General features: G+C 53.2%; 1 long non-coding RNA gene across 1 annotated transcript; it reads left to right on the forward strand.

Moving 5' to 3' along the window:
• The first annotated feature begins 632 nt into the window (after positions 1 to 632).
• On the forward strand, positions 633 to 13,123 carry LOC142907958 (uncharacterized). The gene is made up of 3 exons (XR_012931435.1): positions 633 to 835; positions 7,287 to 7,310; positions 11,913 to 13,123. It is a non-coding gene; the product is annotated as an uncharacterized LOC142907958 (long non-coding RNA).
• Positions 13,124 to 20,078: the final 6,955 nt, after the last annotated feature.

Below are 20,078 nucleotides of genomic sequence, written 5' to 3' on the forward strand. Positions count from 1 at the left end.
GGTGGGTGGGTGACCAGGTGGGTGGGTTAGTGGGTGGGTGACCAGGTGGGTGGGTGACCAGGTGGGTGGGTGAGTGAGTGGGTGGGTGACCAGGTGGGTGGGTTAGTGGGTGGGTGACCAGGTGGGTGGGTGACCAGGTGGGTGGGTGACCAGGTGGGTGGGTTAGTGGGTGGGTGATCAGGTGGGTGGGTGACCAGGTGGGTGGGTGAGTGAGTGGGTGGGTGACCAGGTGGGTGGGTGAGTGAGTGGGTGGGTGACCAGGTGGGTGGGTTAGTGGGTGGGTGACCAGGTGGGTGGGTGACCAGGTGGGTGGGTGACCAGGTGGGTGGGTGACCAGGTGGGTGGGTGACCAGGTGGGTGGGTTAGTGGGTGGGTGACCAGGTGGGTGGTTGACCAGGTGGGTGGGTGAGTGAGTGGGTGGGTGACCAGGTGGGTGGGTTAGTGGGTGGGTGACCAGGTGGGTGGGTGACCAGGTGGGTGGGTGACCAGGTGGGTGGGTTAGTGGGTGGGTGACCAGGTGGGTGGGTGACCAGGTGGGTGGGTGAGTGAGTGGGTGGGTGACCAGGTGGGTGGGTTAGTGGGTGGGTGACCAGGTGGGTGGGTGACCAGGTGGGTGGGTGACCAGGTGGGTGATCTCCCCACGGCTGCAGCTCCGTGTGGCGGCGTTGCCTAGCAACCCCATCTCTTCTCGCGCCCCCATCCTCCCGCCCCCTCCCCTTGCTCCCCCCCCCCCACCTCCCCTCCCCTCCAGGGTGTCAGAGGGAGTGGACAAGGAGGTGATGGGAATCCTGGTCTCCTACGTCCTCCGTGTGAAGGCTCTTGTCTCCCGTAACGGGTGAGGATCACAGTGACCAGGGGATCACAGTGACCAGGGGATCACAGTGGTCAGGGTAGGGGATCACAGTGGTCAGGGGATCACAGTGGTCAGGGTAGAGGATCACAGTGACCAGGGTAGAGGATCACAGTGACCAGGGGATCACAGTGACCAGGGTAGAGGATCACAGTGACCAGGGTAGGGGATCACAGTGACCAGGGTAGGGGATCACAGTGAAAAGGGGATCACAGTGACCAGGGTAGGGGATCACAGTGACCAGGGGATCACAGTGACCAGGGTAGGGGATCATAGTGACCAGGGTAGGGGATCACAGTGACCAGGGTAGGGGATCACAGTGACCAGGGGATCACAGTGACCAGGGTAGGGGATCACAGTGACCAGGGTAGGGGATCACAGTGACCAGGGTAGGGGATCACAGTGACCAGGGTAGAGGATCACAGTGACCAGGGTAGAGGATCACAGTGACCAGGGGATCACAGTGACCAGGGTAGGGGATCACAGTGAAAAGGGGATCACAGTGACCAGGGTAGGGGATCACAGTGAAAAGGGGATCACAGTGACCAGGGGATCACAGTGACCAGGGGATCACAGTGACCAGGGTAGGGGATCACAGTGACCAGGGTAGGGGATCACAGTGACCAGGGTAGAGGATCACAGTGACAAGGGTAGAGGATCACAGTGACCAGGGGATCACAGTGACCAGGGTAGGGGATCACAGTGACCAGGGTAGAGGATCACAGTGACCAGGGGATCACAGTGACCAGGGTAAGGGATCAGAGTGACCAGGGGATCAGAGTGACCAGGGGATCACAGTGGTCAGGGTAGGGGATCACAGTGACCAGGGTAGAGGATCACAGTGACCAGGGTAGAGGATCACAGTGACCAGGGTAGAGGATCACAGTGACCAGGGGATCACAGTGACCAGGGGATCACAGTGACCAGGGGATCACAGTGACCAGGGTAGGGGATCAGAGTGACCAGGGTAGAGGATCACAGTGACCAGGGGATCACAGTGACCAGGGGATCACAGTGGTCAGGGGATCACAGTGACCAGGGGATCACAGTGACCAGGGTAGGGGATCACAGTGACCAGGGTAGAGGATCACAGTGACCAGGGTAGGGGATCACAGTGACCAGGGTAGGGGATCACAGTGACCAGGGTAGGGGATCAGAGTGACCAGGGTAGGGGATCACAGTGACCAGGGTAGGGGATCACAGTGACCAGGGGATCACAGTGACCAGGGTAGGGGATCACAGTGACCAGGGTAGGGGATCACAGTGACCAGGGGATCACAGTGGTCAGGGTAGGGGATCACAGTGACCAGGGTAGAGGATCACAGTGACCAGGGGATCACAGTGACCAGGGTAGGGGATCACAGTGACCAGGGTAGGGGATCACAGTGACCAGGGTAGGGGATCACAGTGACCAGGGGATCACAGTGGTCAGGGTAGGGGATCACTGTGACCAGGGGATCACAGTGACCAGGGTAGAGGATCACAGTGACCAGGGTAGAGGATCACAGTGACCAGGGTAGAGGATCACAGTGACCAGGGGATCACAGTGACCAGGGGATCACAGTGACCAGGGGATCACAGTGACCAGGGTAGGGGATCACAGTGACCAGGGTAGAGGATCACAGTGACCAGGGGATCACAGTGACCAGGGGATCACAGTGACCAGGGTAGGGGATCACAGTGACCAGGGGATCACAGTGACCAGGGTAGGGGATCAGAGTGACCAGGGTAGAGGATCACAGTGACCAGGGGATCACAGTGACCAGGGGATCACAGTGGTCAGGGGATCACAGTGACCAGGGGATCACAGTGACCAGGGTAGGGGATCACAGTGACCAGGGTAGGGGATCACAGTGACCAGGGTAGGGGATCACAGTGACCAGGGTAGGGGATCACAGTGACCAGGGTAGGGGATCACAGTGACCAGGGTAGGGGATCACAGTGACCAGGGTAGGGGATCAGAGTGACCAGGGTAGGGGATCACAGTGACCAGGGTAGGGGATCACAGTGACCAGGGGATCACAGTGACGAGGGTAGGGGATCACAGTGACCAGGGTAGGGGATCACAGTGACCAGGGTAGGGGATCACAGTGACCAGGGGATCACAGTGACCAGGGGATCACAGTGGTCAGGGTAGGGGATCACAGTGACCAGGGTAAGGGATCACAGTGACCAGGGTAGAGGATCACAGTGACCAGGGTAGAGGATCACAGTGACCAGGGGATCACAGTGACCAGGGTAGGGGATCACAGTGGTCAGGGGATCACAGTGACCAGGGGATCACAGTGACCAGGGTAGGGGATCACAGTGACCAGGGTAGGGGATCACAGTGACCAGGGTAGGGGATCACAGTGACCAGGGTAGTGGATCACAGTGACCAGGGTAGGGGATCACAGTGGTCAGGGGATCACAGTGACCAGGGTAGAGGATCACAGTGACCAGGGGATCACAGTGACCAGGGTAGGGGATCACAGTGACCAGGGTAGGGGATCACAGTGACCAGGGGATCACAGTGACCAGGGGATCACAGTGACCAGGGGATCACAGTGGTCAGGGTAGGGGACCACAGTGACCAGGGTAGGGGATCAGAGTGACCAGGGTAAGGGATCACAGTGACCAGGGTAGGGGATCACAGTGACCAGGGTAGGGGATCACAGTGACCAGGGGATCACAGTGACCAGGGTAAGGGATCACAGTGACCAGGGTAGAGGATCACAGTGACCAGGGTAGGAGATCACAGTGACCAGGGTAGGGGATCACAGTGACCAGGGGATCACAGTGACCAGGGTAGGGGATCAGAGTGACCAGGGTAGGGGATCACAGTGACCAGGGTAGGGGATCACAGTGACCAGGGGATCACAGTGACCAGGGTAGAGGATCACAGTGACCAGGGGATCACAGTGACCAGGAGATCACAGTGACCAGGGTAAGGGATCAGAGTGACCAGGTCAGGGATCACAGTGACCAGGGGATCACAGTGGTCAGGGTAGGGGATCACAGTGACCAGGGTAGAGGATCACAGTGACCAGGGTAGGGGATCACAGTGACCAGGGTAGGGGATCACAGTGACCAGGGTAGGGGATCACAGTGACCAGGGTAGGGGATCACAGTGACCAGGGTAGGCGATCACAGTGGTCAGGGTAGGGGATCACAGTGACCAGGGTAGGGGATCACAGTGACCAGGGTAGGGGATCACAGTGACCAGGGTAGAGGATCACAGTGACCAGGGGATCACAGTGACCAGGGTAAGGGATCACAGTGACCAGGGTAGGGGATCACTGTGACCAGGGTAGGGGGTCACAGGAGTCAGGGTAGGGGATCACAGTGACCAGGGTAGGGGATCACTGTGACCAGGGTAGGGGATCACAGTGACCAGGGTAGGGGATCACAGTGACCTGGGGATCACAGTGACCAGGGTAGGGGATCACAGTGACCAGGGGTTCACAGTGACCAGGGTAGGGGACCACAGTGACCAGGGTAAGGGATCACAGTGACCAGGGTAGGGGATCACAGTGACCAGGGTAGGGGATCACAGTGACCAGGGGATCACAGTGACCAGGGGATCGCAGTGACCAGGGTAGGGGATCACAGTGACCAGGGTAGAGGATCACAGTGACCAGGGGATCACAGTGACCAGGGGATCACAGTGACCAGGGTAGGGGATCACAGTGGTCAGGGTAGGGGATCACAGTGACCAGGGGATCACAGTGACCAGGGTAGAGGATCACAGTGACCAGGGTAGAGGATCACAGTGACCAGGGTAGGGGATCACAGTGACCAGGGGATCAGAGTGACCAGGGTAGGGGATCACAGTGACCAGGGGATCACAGTGGTCAGGGTAGGGGATCGCAGTGACCAGGGTAGAGGTACACAGTGACCAGGGTAAGGGATCACAGTGGTCAGGGTAGGGGATCACAGTGACCAGGGTAGGGAATCACAGTGACCAGGGTAGGGGATCACAGTGACCAGGGTAGGGGATCACAGTGACCAGGGGACCACAGTGACCAGGGTAGGGGATCACAGTGACCAGGGTAGGGGATCACAGTGACCAGGGTAGGGGATCACAGTGACCAGGGGATCACAGTGACCAGGGGACCACAGTGACCAGGGTAGGGGATCACAGTGACCAGGGGATCACAGTGGTCAGGGTAGGGGATCACAGTGACCAGGGTAGGGGATCACAGTGACCAGGGTAAGGGATCACAGTGGTCAGGGTAGGGGATCACAGTGACCAGGGGATCACAGTGGTCAGGGTAGGGGATCACAGTGACCAGGGTAGGGGATCACAGTGACCAGGGGATCACAGTGGTCAGGGTAGGGGATCACAGTGACCAGGGTAGGGGATCACAGTGACCAGGGTAGAGGATCACAGTGGTCAGGGTAGGGGATCACAGTGACCAGGGTAGGGGATCACAGTGACCAGGGGATCACATTGACCAGGGTAGGGGATCACAGTGGTCAGGGTAGGGGATCACAGTGACCAGGGGATCACAGTGACCAGGGTAGGAGATCACAGTGACCAGGGGATCACAGTGACCAGGGTAGGGGATCACAGTGACCAGGGGATCACAGTGACCAGGGTAGAGGATCACAGTGGTCAGGGTAGGAGATCACAGTGACCAGGGGATCACAGTGACCAGGGTAGGGGATCACAGTGACCAGCGTAGAGGATCACAGTGACCAGGGGATCACAGTGACCAGGGTAGGGGATCACAGTGACCAGGGTAGGGGATCACAGTGACCAGGGTAGAGGATCACAGTGACCAGGGGATCACAGTGGTCAGGGTAGGGGATCACAGTGACCAGGGTAGAGGATCACAGTGACCAGGGGATCACAGTGACCAGGATAGGGGATCACAGTGACCAGGGTAGGGGATCACAGTGTCCAGGGTAAGGGATCACAGTGATCAGGGTAGGGGATCACAGTGACCAGGGTAAGGGATCACACTGACCAGGGTAGGGGATCACAGTGACCAGGGGATCACAGTGACCAGGGTAGGGGATCACAGTGACCAGGGGATCACAGTGACCAGGGTAAGGGATCACAGTGACCAGGGGATCACAGTGACCAGGGTAGGGGATCACAGTGACCAGGGTAGGGGATCACAGTGACCAGGGGATCACAGTGACCAGGGTAGGGGATCACAGTGACCAGGGTAGGGGATCACAGTGACCAGGGTAGGGGATAACAATGACCAGGGGATCACAGTGACCAGGGTAGAGGATCACAGTGACCAGGGGATCACAGTGACCAGGGTAAGGGATCACAGTGACCAGGGTATGGGACCACAGTGACCAGGGTAGGGGATCACAGTGACCAGGGGATCACAGTGACCAGGGTAGGGGATCACAGTGACCAGGGTAGGGGATCACAGTGACCAGGGTAGAGGATCACAGTGACCAGGGTAGGGGATCAGAGTGACCAGGGTAGAGGATCACAATGACCAGGGGATCACAGTGACCAGGGGATCACAGTGACCAGGGGATCACAGTGGTCAGGGTAGGGGATCACAGTGACCAGGGTAGGGGATCAGAGTGACCAGGGTAGGGGATCACAGTGGTCAGGGTAGGGGATCACAGTGACCAGGGTAGAGGATCACAGTGACCAGGGGATCACAGTGACCAGGGTAAGGGATCACAGTGACCAGGGTAGAGGATCACAGTGACCAGGGGATCACAGTGACCAGGGTAAGGGATCACAGTGACCAGGTCAGGGATCATATTTTAACAGTGTTGGCGAGTTTTACAAATTTGAACATTGCCTTCAAACGTTTGTGTGCTGCAGGGATTCCTGTCCTATGGTTCTTTCGGTAAAAATAAAACAATAAAATAATGGAAATGAAAATAAAGTGAATACAAAAATAATAAAATATCACGACGTTTCGATCGCCACACAAGGAGCCTTCATCAGGAACGGGGGGGGGGGGGGTGGTGCTGATAATGATGATGGTGCTGTTGCTGATGATGATGATGGTCCTGTTGCTGATGATGGTGCTGTTGCTGATCATGATGATGGTGCTGTTGATGATGATGATGGCGCTGTTGCTGATGATGATTTTGATGGTGCTGTTGCTGATGATGGTGCTGTTGCTGATGATGATGATGGTGCTGTTGATGATGATGGCGCTGTTGATGATGATTGTGCTGCTGATGATAGCGCTGTTGATGATGATGATGGCGCTGTTGATGATGATGTTGTTACTGATGATGATGGTGATAATCGTGCTGTTGATGATGATGATGATGGTGGTGCTGATGATGATGTTGTTGCTGCTGATGATGATGTTGTTGCTGATGATGGTGCTGTTGATGATGATGGTGGTGCTGATGATGATGTTGCTGATGTTGCTGATGATGTTGATGCTGCTCCTGATGTTGCTGATGGTGGTGCGTGTTCTCGTCACGTGATGAGATGTCTCTGATGTCACCCCCACAGGATTCTGGCAGATATCGCTGGCAGGTAAAACTCGACACAGCACCCCACGTACTGTACACACTTGCAGTGGCACCGCCACAGTGCCGTTGAGTGGGAGTGAGCGTGTGTCTGTGTGTGTATGTCCGTGTGTGTGTATGTGTGTGTCTGTGTGTGTGTGTGTCTGTGTGTGTGTCTGTGTGTGTGTCTCTGTGTGTGTCTGTGTGTGTCAGTGTGTGTACGTATGTGTGTGTGTCTCTGTGTCTCTCTGTGTGAGTGTCTGTGTGTGTGTCTGTGTGTGTGTATGTGTGTGTGTCTGTGTGTGTGTCTGTGTGTGTGTCTGTGTGTGTGTGTCTGTGTGTGTGTCTGTGTGTGTGTCTGTGTGTGTCTGTGTGTGTGTATGTGTGTGTGTGTGTCTGTGTGTGCGTGTCTGTGTGTGTATGTGTCTGTGTGTGTGTGTCTGTGTGTGTCTGTGTGTGTATGTGTGTGTGTATCTGTGTGTGTGTCTGTGTGTGTGTTTGTGTGTGTCTGTGTGTGTGTGTCTGTATGTGTGTGTCTGTATGTGTGTGTCTGTGTGTGTGTGTCTGTGTGTGTATGTGTGTGTGTGTCTGTGTGTGTATTTGTCTGTGTGTGTGTCTGTGTGTGTGTGTCTGTGTGTGTGAATGTGTGTGTGTGTCTGTGTGTGTGTGTCTGTATGTGTGTCTGTGTGTGTACCTCCTCGCGGTGCCGGACGGGCAACTCTGTCGTGGACAGTGCTGTGGGGGGAGATCCAATTTTGATTGGCTCCTCCCCTCATGGCATATGTGTCCACCACAGGGGCTAAACGGGGGCTCTGGACGGGTGCGAGGGGCTGGTAACCCCTCCACCTTCAATAAATTACCACGAAACCACGAGTTAAACTGAAATATGTAACTAATAAGCTTGTGCCGGAGGCCCCGGGGGGCCAGGCGTCTATGTCTCCTGGCCAAACCCCAATTGGCGGAGCCAGGAGATTGAATATCCACCCTCGGGGCTCCTCCAGAAACAACGAAAAGCGACTACGGGTGGCCACGTGGAATGTTCGAACGCTCACTGCGGAGGAGAGGCTGCCACTCCTCTGTCGGGAGCTGGACCGGTACCGCCTGGATCTATGCGGCATTCAGGAGGTCCGGTGGACCGGCTCTGGCTCCTACCACCATGAGGGGTGGACAGTCCTCTACTCGGGGCGGCAGATTGCCAAACAACAGGGTGTGACTCTTCTTTTGAACAAAAGAATGAAGGGGGCGTGGGAGCGTGGCGGTGAGGTGTGGGAAGCTGTAAGCCCCAGGCTACTTTGGGCTCGCCTTCCCATCAACCGGAGGCGAGGAATGGTGGTCGTGGTTACTTATGCCCCCACCGAAGATGAACATCCGTGGAGGGATGCAGGCAAAGCCGATGAGTCAGATGTCTTCTATGACCTCCTATCACAGGTGCTGGCTAAAGTGGCCCCTCGGGATAGAGTCATCATGTTGGGTGACTTCAATGCCCGAGTTGGTCATGATACTGGCACCTGGTCTGGAGTTATTGGAGGGCATGGGCCAGATCAGCTCAATAACAACGGTAGGAGGCTGCTAGATTTTTGTGCAGCCCATGGGCTTGTAATTACCAACACGCTGTTCCGGCATCGGCGCATCCACACAATGTCATGGATGCATGCCGGGTCCAAGCAAGAACATCTGCTGGACTACATAGTGACAGACCAGCGGATGGGAGCCCATGTCCTTGACACCAGGACCTACCGTGGAGCTGATCTGCCCTCTGACCATCGACTAGTCATCTGTAAGATGTGCCTGCCATTCTTCCACTCCGGTGGTGGGTGTACACCCAGGACCCCATTCCGACCTAAAGCGGCCTGGTCTCAGTTATCTGATGAAAGTTGCAAGCGAGAATTTCATCATCGCTTGCAGCTGGGATTGGCATCGTCCCCGACTCCTCCTGATGTCGAGGGTAAATGGGCGAGGTTTAGGACTGTGACTCATGCAGCTGCAATGGCTGCTTTGGGTACGCGGTGCAGACCTCCCCAGAGACCCTGGCTGACAGAGGAGGTGTTCAGGATGGTTGAGAAAAAGCGACAGGCCCACTGTCATCGGCTACAGAATCCCACGTCAGAGAATGAGGAGGCTTACCGCAGCCTTCGCTCGGAGGTTCGGAGAGCCGTGAGGCGCTGCAAGGATGGGTGGTGGTCGCGGGTTGCTGAGGAGATGGAGTCTGCCTCAGTGGCCCGCGATCACAAATCTCTATTTAACTCCATCAAAAAAGTAACCTGCAGCGCCACACCTATTACCATCATTAGGGGAAAAAACGGTCATCCAATCTCCGACCCCCAGGAACAGGTTTGCAGATTTGCTGAGCATTTCTGTGAGGTCCTGGGGGAGGGAAAATCCCTCAGCCAGGTAAACATCGTGGCACAAGGTGAGGATGACCCTGCTGAGGCTGCGGTGCCTCAAATATTGGAAGAAGTCACCCCCTGTGAGTGGCTGGCTGAGGTGCCATCTGTTGAGGAAGTACTGAAGGCGATCCGGAGTCTGAGACCAGGAAAGCCAGCGGGCAGAGATGATCTCCCAAGCGAAATGCTGAGGGAGGTTGGCGTTTGTGCACAGACTGCCCTATATGACATAATAACAACGGTCTGGACCACTGGACGGGTTCCGCAGGATTGGAAGGATGCCCTGGTGGTCCCCCTCTTTAAGAAGGGGGACCTCACAGACTGTAACAACTACAGGGGAATCTCACTCCTCAGTGTGCCGGGAAAGGTCCTGGCAAGGATTATTCAGCATCGCCTTGCCAGGCACGCTGAGGAGAGGCTTGCGGAGCCCCAATACGGTTTCAGGAAAGGGCGGTCCTGCACAGCTGCCATATTTTCTGTCTGTCTGCTACAGTAGAGGTGTAGGGAATTCCAACAAGACCTACATCTCTGCTTTATTGACCTGGTCAAGGCCTATGATACCATCAGTAGGCCTGGGCTCTGGGTCGTTCTTCGCGCTTTTGGAGTACCTGACCCTCTGCTCACGATCATTAAGGACCTTCATGATGGTGAGCGGGCCCGGGTAAAACTACGTGGCCGGGAGTCAGAGCCATTCCCTGTACACCTTGGGGTGCGACAGGGATGTCCTCTGGCTCCCACATTATTTAACATCTATTTGACCATGTAGTTCGTGAAGCCTTCAATAGCTGTACCGGGGGAATCTCCATATAGTACAGATATAATGGAAGGCTGATCGATGCCTTGGTGCGGTCAAGGGATGGCTCCCTATTACTCAACCACGTTATGTATGCTGATGATTTGGTAATAGCTGCTCATTCAGAGGAGGAGTTGGAGACGCTGCTGCTGAGACTGGAGCGTGCCACTAAGAGGTGGGGCCTTACCATCAGCCCCACCAAAACTAAGCGCCTGCCTGGGTATTTTGTACCATCGGACACTCCACCCCCACAACTCCCAATCGGTGATGGGGCAGTTGTGGAGAGAGTGGAGAGTTTCCCATACCTGGGCAGTGTGCTTATGACTGGCTCCAGTTTAACAGCAGAGGTCTCACTCCGAATCAGTCGAGCGGCAATATCTTTTCATCGGTTGCGTAACGCTGTGTGGAAGCTACCTGGTCTGTCGCTCCGCACTAAGCTTCAGGTCTTCTCGGCCACGGTCATTCCCTCCCTTCTCTACGCTTGCGAAACATGGACCCCCCTAATGGATCATCTTCGCCGGTTAGAAACATTTAGGTTGGCCTGCCTACGATCCATCCTGAGTTTAACCAGACTGGATTGTGTGAGGAGCTCACAAATCCTTGAAAGATCTGGGCAAGGTCCCATCGGTGAGCTCCTCCGGCAGGGAAGGCTGCGATGGCTGGGTCATGTAGCCCGCATGCCCAGCCAACGCATGCCGAAACAGCTTTTGTTCGGCCGGATTGAGGGGGCTAAGCGGGCGCGGGCTAGAGGAGAGATGGAGTGATGTGGTACAGGAGGACGTGGAGCTGAGTGGACTTGCCGATGACTGGTACCAGCGGTGTCAAGATCGGCCTCTGTGGAGGAGGCTCGTGAAGGATGCTACTGGGCAGTTGGAGGTAGTCGCCCTCCAACAACAACGGAGGGCGGAGGAGCGACGCTCACAACAACGAGCGGAGCGCCGGGTGGCTAAAGCACAGCAGGTTGGCACAGTAGGGGGCACAGGTGGTGCATCAGCCAGTCATCTCAGTCAGTCGACCCGTGGCACCTGGGTCTGCCCCGTGACCTCCTGCCAGCGGGCGTTCGACACTTCACGTGGCCTCAGGGTGCACATAGACTGGCACAAGCGTCGTGGTGACGTCACCGCCACTTAGTGGCGAATGGCGGTTGTTGTTGTTGTTGTTGTCTGTGTGTGTGTGTGTGTCTGTATGTGTGTCTGTGTGTGTATGTGTGTGTATGTCTGTGTGTGTCTGTGTGTGTGTGTCTGTGTGTGTGTGGCTGTGTGTTTGTGTCTATGTGTATGCGTGTCCTCCCTAACAACACATGCTCTAACAGTCCGTTAAGGCTACACGGGTGACCTTTGTCTTTTTGAAAGTGTGCGTGATGATGATGTTGCTGATGATGATGATGATGATGTTGCTGATGATGATGATGTTGCTGATGCTGCTGCTGATGGTGGTGGTGATGGTGAGACAGCGATCTGCTGGTGGAGTTGCCCTTCACGCTGATGCACCCCAAACCCGTGGACGATGTCTACGAAGTGTCCCGTGAGACCCAACATCATCATGATCATCATCAGCAACACCATCATCATCATGAGCAAAATCATCATCATCATGAGCAAAATCATCATCAGCAACATCATCAGCAGCAGCAACATCATCAGCAACATCATCACCTGCAACGAAATAACGCTTACTGTCCCTGGGTAGTAAGCGTTATTTCCTAATTGCTCATGCCTCATAAGTACAGAAAGTGGCTATGATTATTCCCCACAAACTTTGCTTTAGTGACCAGGACAGTGATATTTAGAACTTGACCTATTTGCCAGAAATATTCCGGATAGATTCAGTGCTGCGTTAACTTGGAGAGTAACTTCTGGACATGCTACAACTTTCCAGTAATATCAATGGTAGTTGAAATACAGGGGGCCTTAAGCCCACTGGTTCAGCTTAGTTCCAGCTGCCTAAGTGTAAACATATCTGCATTTTATCTGAGATGGCATCAAGAGGCTGCGAGCGTTCCGGCAGACGCATTTTGCCATGTCTGCAGCCAATTGATCAAGGCCAAAAGCGGACAAAGCACTCTGTGAAAGCATCTGCTAAGACGTGTGAGGCCTACAAGGCATGTTGTTTCGGCATGGCATGCCTGCCGGGCACCTCATCTCACCGGCGAGCAATGCAAAACAGACTCTGGAAGGTAAGGCGGACAATTGTTGCTTGTAAAAAATAATAATTTTTAATTGGAAAAGTTTTTAATTAGAGAACGTTTTCCAATTGAACAATGTTTATTGGGAGAGAAAATATATATATGTCACGTATGGAAAAAAATTCTGTGGGATTCTCCCAACACATTAGTCACGGGGGAAATAAATTTATTTTTGTTAGGATGGTACAGCGGGGGGCAAAAGTGAGCCATGAGGTTCGCAATCCCAAGAATTTGTCGGGAACCCACCGACCACTCCAGCAACTGCGACTTTACGAGATCCTCCTTTGCCAGTAGCAAGATGTAGTAATAGGTTTTTACCCTTTTATCTGGCACCAAAACTGACACCTTTATTCAAGGCATCATGTCTGCAATAACCACAACACAAGCAGTCAAAATGCAAACAAAAAAAGACAACTCTGATAATGATATGCACTGTCCTTGAATTTGATTGGTCCACACCCGAGACGGCTTTTCTTAGAGCCCTTAGTCTCACACTTGTGTTGGACCAGAAGACGCCAAAAGGCGTACAACTCAAAAACAGCGCACTATCAGAGTATTGAGAGTTTTTGTGCCAGATAAAAGGGTAAAAACCTATTACTATATCTTGTTGCTAACAAAGGAGATCTCTCAATGTAAATGCTCACCCCGAGCCCTCAATACTCTGATAGTGCGCTGTTTTTGAGCTGTACGCCTTTTGGCGTCATCTGGTCCAACACCAATGGAGACTAAAGGGCTCTAAGAAAAGCCGTTTCGGGTGTGGACCAATCAAATTCAAGGACAGTGCCAATAATATTATTATCAGAGTTGTCTCTTTTTGTTTGCATTTTGACTGCTTGTGTTGTGGTTATTGCAGACATGATGCCTTGAATAAAGGTGTCAGTTTTTTGTGCCAGATAAAAGGGTAAGAACCTATTTACAACAACTGCTACTTCTTCTGCATGGTGGACCCTTCCAAACGTCGGACCGGCAAGAATGCACCTGCTATCATTTATCCGGGCCTCCGTTCATCCATCGCCCCGGTGCCACGCTGCCACGAGCTCCCCGTACCCACTCCTCCTCCTCCGGAGAGAGAGAGCAGCCGTCTCTAGAAGAGAGCGGCAAGTCAGAGGGTGAGGAAGACGCGCCCGTCCATCCGGGTGACAAAATTCGGAGGCGGAGCAGCTCGAGGATAGAAACCCATCCAACCCCAACCCAAAAAGACCTGAGCGACTCGATCGGAGATCTTGGTCTCACCAAGTCCATTGGCCGAGCTTTTTGACGTCTGGGCCTTAAGCAGCGGGACTTCTCGCTCGCTGGTTCTTCCGGCAAAGTCACGTAGACAAGAAGACAACGATGAAAGAGACGCGACGTGTCCGTCGCGACGCAAGCGTCCGCGGATCAGGTGAGCAAAATGATCGGCTGCTGCGGCCGCGTGCAGGCACGGCAAAGACCTGTCGGATGAAAGTTGCGCAAGTCGCAGATCGGAGGAAGCGTCGCCAAACATTTTCGTTGCAGCTTCTTTCGCCCGTCGTCAAGACGGGGATCCGCTTTCTGCCACGGTGTGACCGGTCCGTTCGAGGCAATCGGAATCGCCTGTGGCCCAGAGTGAGTGGCGCCTTTTCGTTTGCGCCAACTCATCCAGCAGCAGCCCCGAAGCCGCGCTGCTGCCCCATGATGGCAACAAGTAACCCCGCCTCTTTCCCCTGCCTCGCTCGGTGCACCTCGAAGAGGATTGCAGCAGCGTCGAGCCCCTTGCCGGACGCCTGGAAGTATGACGAGCGCGGCTGGGAGATCATCGGAAGACTTCGAAACGGAGGCAATTCCTGATGGGTCCCCAAAGGCGGGGCTTCACCAGGTTTCCCGGCTGCCTTTGCCTTTGGGGGCAGCGGGGACGCCACAGGTGGGACTGGCCACGGCGGACCGAGTTCTCCGTGGGGAGGAACTCTCTCTCTCTCTCTCGCTCTCTCTCTCTCTCTCGCTCTCTCACTCTCTCTCGTTCGTCCATCAAGTTGTCACTTCGTTGGGTTTTGACGAGTGCGTAAATGGCTGAACAGGCCAATCCGAGGCCGGAATTCTCCTTGCTGCAGAGTCCTTCCTCGGTCGATCTGCCCTCACGGGGGACTGCACCGTCCCGAACTTTTACTCTTCTCCAGGCAGCTCGGTTCCTGAGCCCGGGGGTTCGCCCGGCTTTTCAGGTCGAATCCGAAGCTCTCAAGGCAGCTTTCAGGGCGTCCCTTGGCAGTGTGCTTTGTGGGACCAACCCGCGCTCCGCTCGCCATTCTTCAGCTCGCCAAAGGTAGACTCGGTTTTTGGCAGTCTTGCGGAGGGGTGGGGGGGGGGGGGAGGGGGGGGGGGTGGGCATTCTGGTCACGTGGCCAGTCCATCTCTCTAAGCCGTCCCTTCGCAAGCAAGGTGCGTGGATGCCGGGGATATTGGCCTTGCTGAGGACTTCCGTGTAACGTCAAGTGGAAGCCACCGATGGACCCACCCCCCCCCCCCCCCCCCCCCCCCCACGGAAGGTGCCGATTTCACCGCTGCGCATCAAATTGGGCCCCGTGTGAAACAATTTGTCAAGAGCTGTAGATTAAGGAGTCGGCAGCCTCTTCAAGTTACCTTCAAGACTTCTTCCCGAATTCTGCCTGAGGCGAAGGTCGAAGCCGGCGGTGTCTTCGTCGGACCACAGATGAAGAAGATCCTGGAGTGCAATGACTTCGCCAAGAAGCTCAGCAGTAAGGAGAAGGCGGCTTGGGACAGCTTTGTCGGAGTGGTTTCGTGGCTTTCCTGGGCAATCACGAGGTCCAAAACTACTCGGAGCTGTAATAATTGAGGGGGGGGGGGGGAGATTTTCCCCCTTTTTTCTCTGGCAACAAAACTTAAACCTTTTGTTTAACGAGGATTCATGTCAATACTCGCAGTCAAAATGCAAGCGAAAAAACACGCACTTTTGATTTATAGCTTTTCGTGACTGCAGGGATTCATATTCTTGGTTCTTTCGGTAAAGTCACCACGTTAGAAGGGAAAACAATAAAATATTAAAATATATATAAAACAATACAATTCTCACGACGTTTCGCCTGTGACACAAACAGTCATCATCAGGTGGTGATGTAACACGAACAGTCATCAGGTGTGATAATGACTGTGTTGCAGTCGAAACGTCGTGAGAATTGTATTGGTTTATATATATTTTTTGGTATTTTATTGCTTCCCTTCAACGTGACTTTACCGAAAGAACCAAGAATATAAAAAACACACACTCTGATAAATATGATGATGCATTGTCTTTGAATCTGATTGGTCCACACCAAGGGACGGCTTTCTTTAGAGCCTGTTCTCAAACGGTGCTCGACCAGATGACGCCAAAAGGCGTCACACAGCTTAAAGACAATGCCACTATCAAAGTAATGAGGGCTCGGGGTGAGCATCATCATCATTAGACCTCCTTTGCCAGTACTAAAATGTAATAATAGGGCTTTTACCCTTCTTTCTGGCAACACAACTGTGAAACCTTTTTACAAGGATTAATGTTTACTGCATTAACCTACAATACCTGCAGTCAAAATGCAAACAAAAAACACACTATGATAATAAATGCATTCATACTCTTTGGTTCTATTGGGTAAAGTCACGTAGGTAAAAAATAAAATAACATTATTTTTTTACCTACGTGACTTTACTCAATAGAAGCAAAGAGTATGGATCCTAGCAGTCACGAAATCTTTTAATCTAGAATATATGATGCATTGTCCTTGAAACTGATTGGTCCACACCAAGGGGACGGCTTTCTTTTGAGCCTCGAAACCCAATTGGTGCTCGACCAGAGGACGCCAAAAGGACGTCACACGGCTCAAAGGTTTTCGGTTTTGTAGCCAGACCAAAAAAAAAGGTGCTAAAACCCTATCATCATACTTTGGTACTGGCAAAGGAGCTGGTTGAGATTCTGTTGAAGAACTGCGGCTCAACGGGCTGTAGGATGTCCCTGGAAGCCCGCATCCCGGATACCCGTCTTGATCAATTCAAGGATATTGAGGTGAGCGTGCTCGGAGGGGCAAGGCGAGGGCGCTTGTCCACCAGGATATGCGGGACTTTGAACGCCGCTAACAAGGACGGTACAACGGGAACACGATGGGAGGCCACGTTTTGGTGGGAGGGGAGGGGTGGGGCGATTCGTGAACGCGATTTAGGGTGTAATGGCAAATCACGAAAAACGACTCACTTCCAAAGTTTTTGCAGTCATTTTTGTATCGCTTTTAGTATAGATAGATGTGACTTTTGATTCGCGTGTTGTTGCTGTTGATGTTTTCTGACTTTACGTGAACGAAAAGAGACACGTTCGCCCGTTTTCTCGTTGAAAATTATGTACATTTATAAATATCGCTGTCCCGGTCGCAAAAGGCAGAGTTTGTGGGCGAATAACAATAGCCACTTTCTGTACTTTTTAGGGATAAGCAATTACGAAATAACACTTACTGCCCAAGGACACAAATTGTGTTACGTAGTATAATCAGCACCATCATCATCATCAGCACCATCATCAGTAGTAACATTATCGTCAGCAGCATCATCATCAGCAACATCAGCAGCAGCAGCACCATCACTATCAGCATCGTCATCAGCACCGCCATCATCAGCACCATCATTATTAGCATCATCATCAGCGGCACCACCATCATCAGCAACATCATCAGCAGCACCGTCATCATCAGCACCATCATTGTCAGCATCATCAGCACCACCATCATCAGCAGCATCATTTGCAGCGCCATCATTATCAGCACCATCATCATCAGCATCATCATCAGCACCGCCATCATCAGCACCATCATTATTAGCATCATCATCAGCGGCACCACCATCATCAGCAACATCATCAGCAGCACCGTCATCATCAGCACCATCATTGTCAGCATCATCAGCACCACCATCATCAGCAGCATCATCTGCAGCGCCATCATTATCAGCACCATCAGCATCATCATCAGCACCATCATTATCAGCAGCATCGTTATTATCATCAGCAGCATCATCAGCAGCATCATCAGCACCATCATTATCAGCAGCATCATCATTATCAGCATCATCAGCACCACCATCATCAGCAACATCATCTACAGCGCCATCATTATCAGCACCATCATCATCAGCATCATTATCAGCAGCATCATTATCAGCAGCATCATCATTATCAGCATCATCAGCACCACCATCAGCAACATCATCATCAGCACCATCATTATCAGCAGCATCATCATTATCAGCATCATCAGCACCACCATCATCAGCAACATCATCTGCAGCGCCATCATTATCAGCACCATCATCATCAGCATCATCATTATCAGCAGCATCATTATCATCAGCACCATCGGCCCCATCAGCGCCATCAACATCACCACCACCATCACCATCGTTTCCCCCGTCACGATGAGCTAACGCCGCTGTCTGATCTCCTCTCCTCCCCATGATGGCTCCCTCCTGCCGCTCCGTCGACCACAGAGAAGTGAGTGCCGGGCCCCTGGATAGAGACCCACAGACTCACACAGAGACCCACAGATTCTGTACACAGAGACCCACAGACTCTGTACACAGAGACCCACAGATTCTGTACACAGAGACCCACAGACTCTGTACACAGAGACCCACAGATTCTGTACACAGAGACCCACAGACTCACACAGAGACCCACAGAGTTGCATAGAGACCCACAGACTCACACAGAGACCCACAGACTCACACAGAGACCCACAGATTCTGTACACAGAGACCCACAGACTCACACAGAGACCCACAGAGTTGCATAGAGACCCACAGATTCTGTACGCAGAGACCCTAGACTCACACAGAGACCCACAGACTCACACAGAGACCCACAGATTCTGTACACAGAGACCCATAGAGTCACATAGACACCCACAGACTCACACAGAGACCCACAGACTCAAACAGACACCCACAGACTCACACAGAGACCCACAGACTCACACAGAGACCCACAGATTCTGTACACAGAGACCCACAGACTCGCAAAGAGACCCACAGAGTTGCATAGAGACCCACAGACTCACACAGAGACCCACAGACTCACACAGAGACCCACAGATTCTGTACACAGAGACCCACAGACTCACACAGAGACCCACAGAGTTGCATAGAGACCCACAGATGCTGTACGCAGAGACCCATAGACTCACACAGAGACCCACAGACTCACACAGAGACCCACAGATTCTGTACACAGAGACCCACAGAGTTAAATAGAGACCCACAGATTCTGTACACAGAGACCCATAGAGTTACATAGACACCCACAGACTCACACAGAGACCCACAGATTCTGTACACAGAGACCCACAGACTCACACAGAGACCCACAGACTCACATAGAGACCCACAGACTCAAACAGACACTCACAGACTCACACAGAGACCCACAGACTCACACAGAGACCCACAGATTCTGTACACAGAGACCCACAGACTCACACAGAGACCCACAGAGTTGCATAGAGACCCACAGATTCTGTTCGCAGAGACCCACAGACTCACACAGAGACCCACAGACTCACACAGAGACCCACAGATTCTGTACACAGAGACCCACAGAGTTAAATAGAGACCCACAGATTCTGTACACAGAGACCCATAGAGTTACATAGACACCCACAGACTCACACAGAGACCCACAGATTCTGTACACAGAGACCCACAGATTCTGTACACAGAGACCCATAGAGTTACATAGACACCCACAGACTCACACAGAGACCCACAGATTCTGTACACAGAGACCCACAGACTCACACAGAGACCCACAGACTCACATAGAGACCCACAGACTCAAACAGACACTCACAGACTCACACAGAGACCCACAGACTCACACAGAGACCCACAGATTCTGTACACAGAGACCCACAGACTCACACAGAGACCCACAGAGTTGCATAGAGACCCACAGATTCTGTTCGCAGAGACCCACAGACTCACACAGAGACCCACAGACTCACACAGAGACCCACAGATTCTGTACACAGAGACCCACAGAGTTAAATAGAGACCCACAGATTCTGTACACAGAGACCCATAGAGTTACATAGACACCCACAGACTCACACAGAGACCCACAGATTCTGTACACAGAGACCCACAGATTATGTACACAGAGACCCATAGACTTACACAGAGACCCATAGACTCACACAGAGACCCACAGACTCTGTACACAGAGACCCACAGACTCACACAGAGACCCACAGACTCTGTACACAGAGACCCATAGAGTTACACAGAGACCCACAGACTCACATAGAGACCCACAGACTCTGTACACAGAGACCCACAGACTCACACAGAGACCCACAGATTCTGTATACAGAGACCCACAGAGTCGCATAGAGACCCACAGAGTCGCATAGAGACCCACAGACTCACATAGAGACCCACAGAGTTACACAG

Source organism: Petromyzon marinus, assembly GCF_048934315.1.
Source record: "Petromyzon marinus isolate PM22_M1 ecotype Great Lakes invasive population chromosome 67 unlocalized genomic scaffold, UKy_Petmar_22M1.pri1.0 chr67_unloc.4, whole genome shotgun sequence".
NCBI classification, from domain to species: domain Eukaryota; kingdom Metazoa; phylum Chordata; class Hyperoartia; order Petromyzontiformes; family Petromyzontidae; genus Petromyzon; species Petromyzon marinus.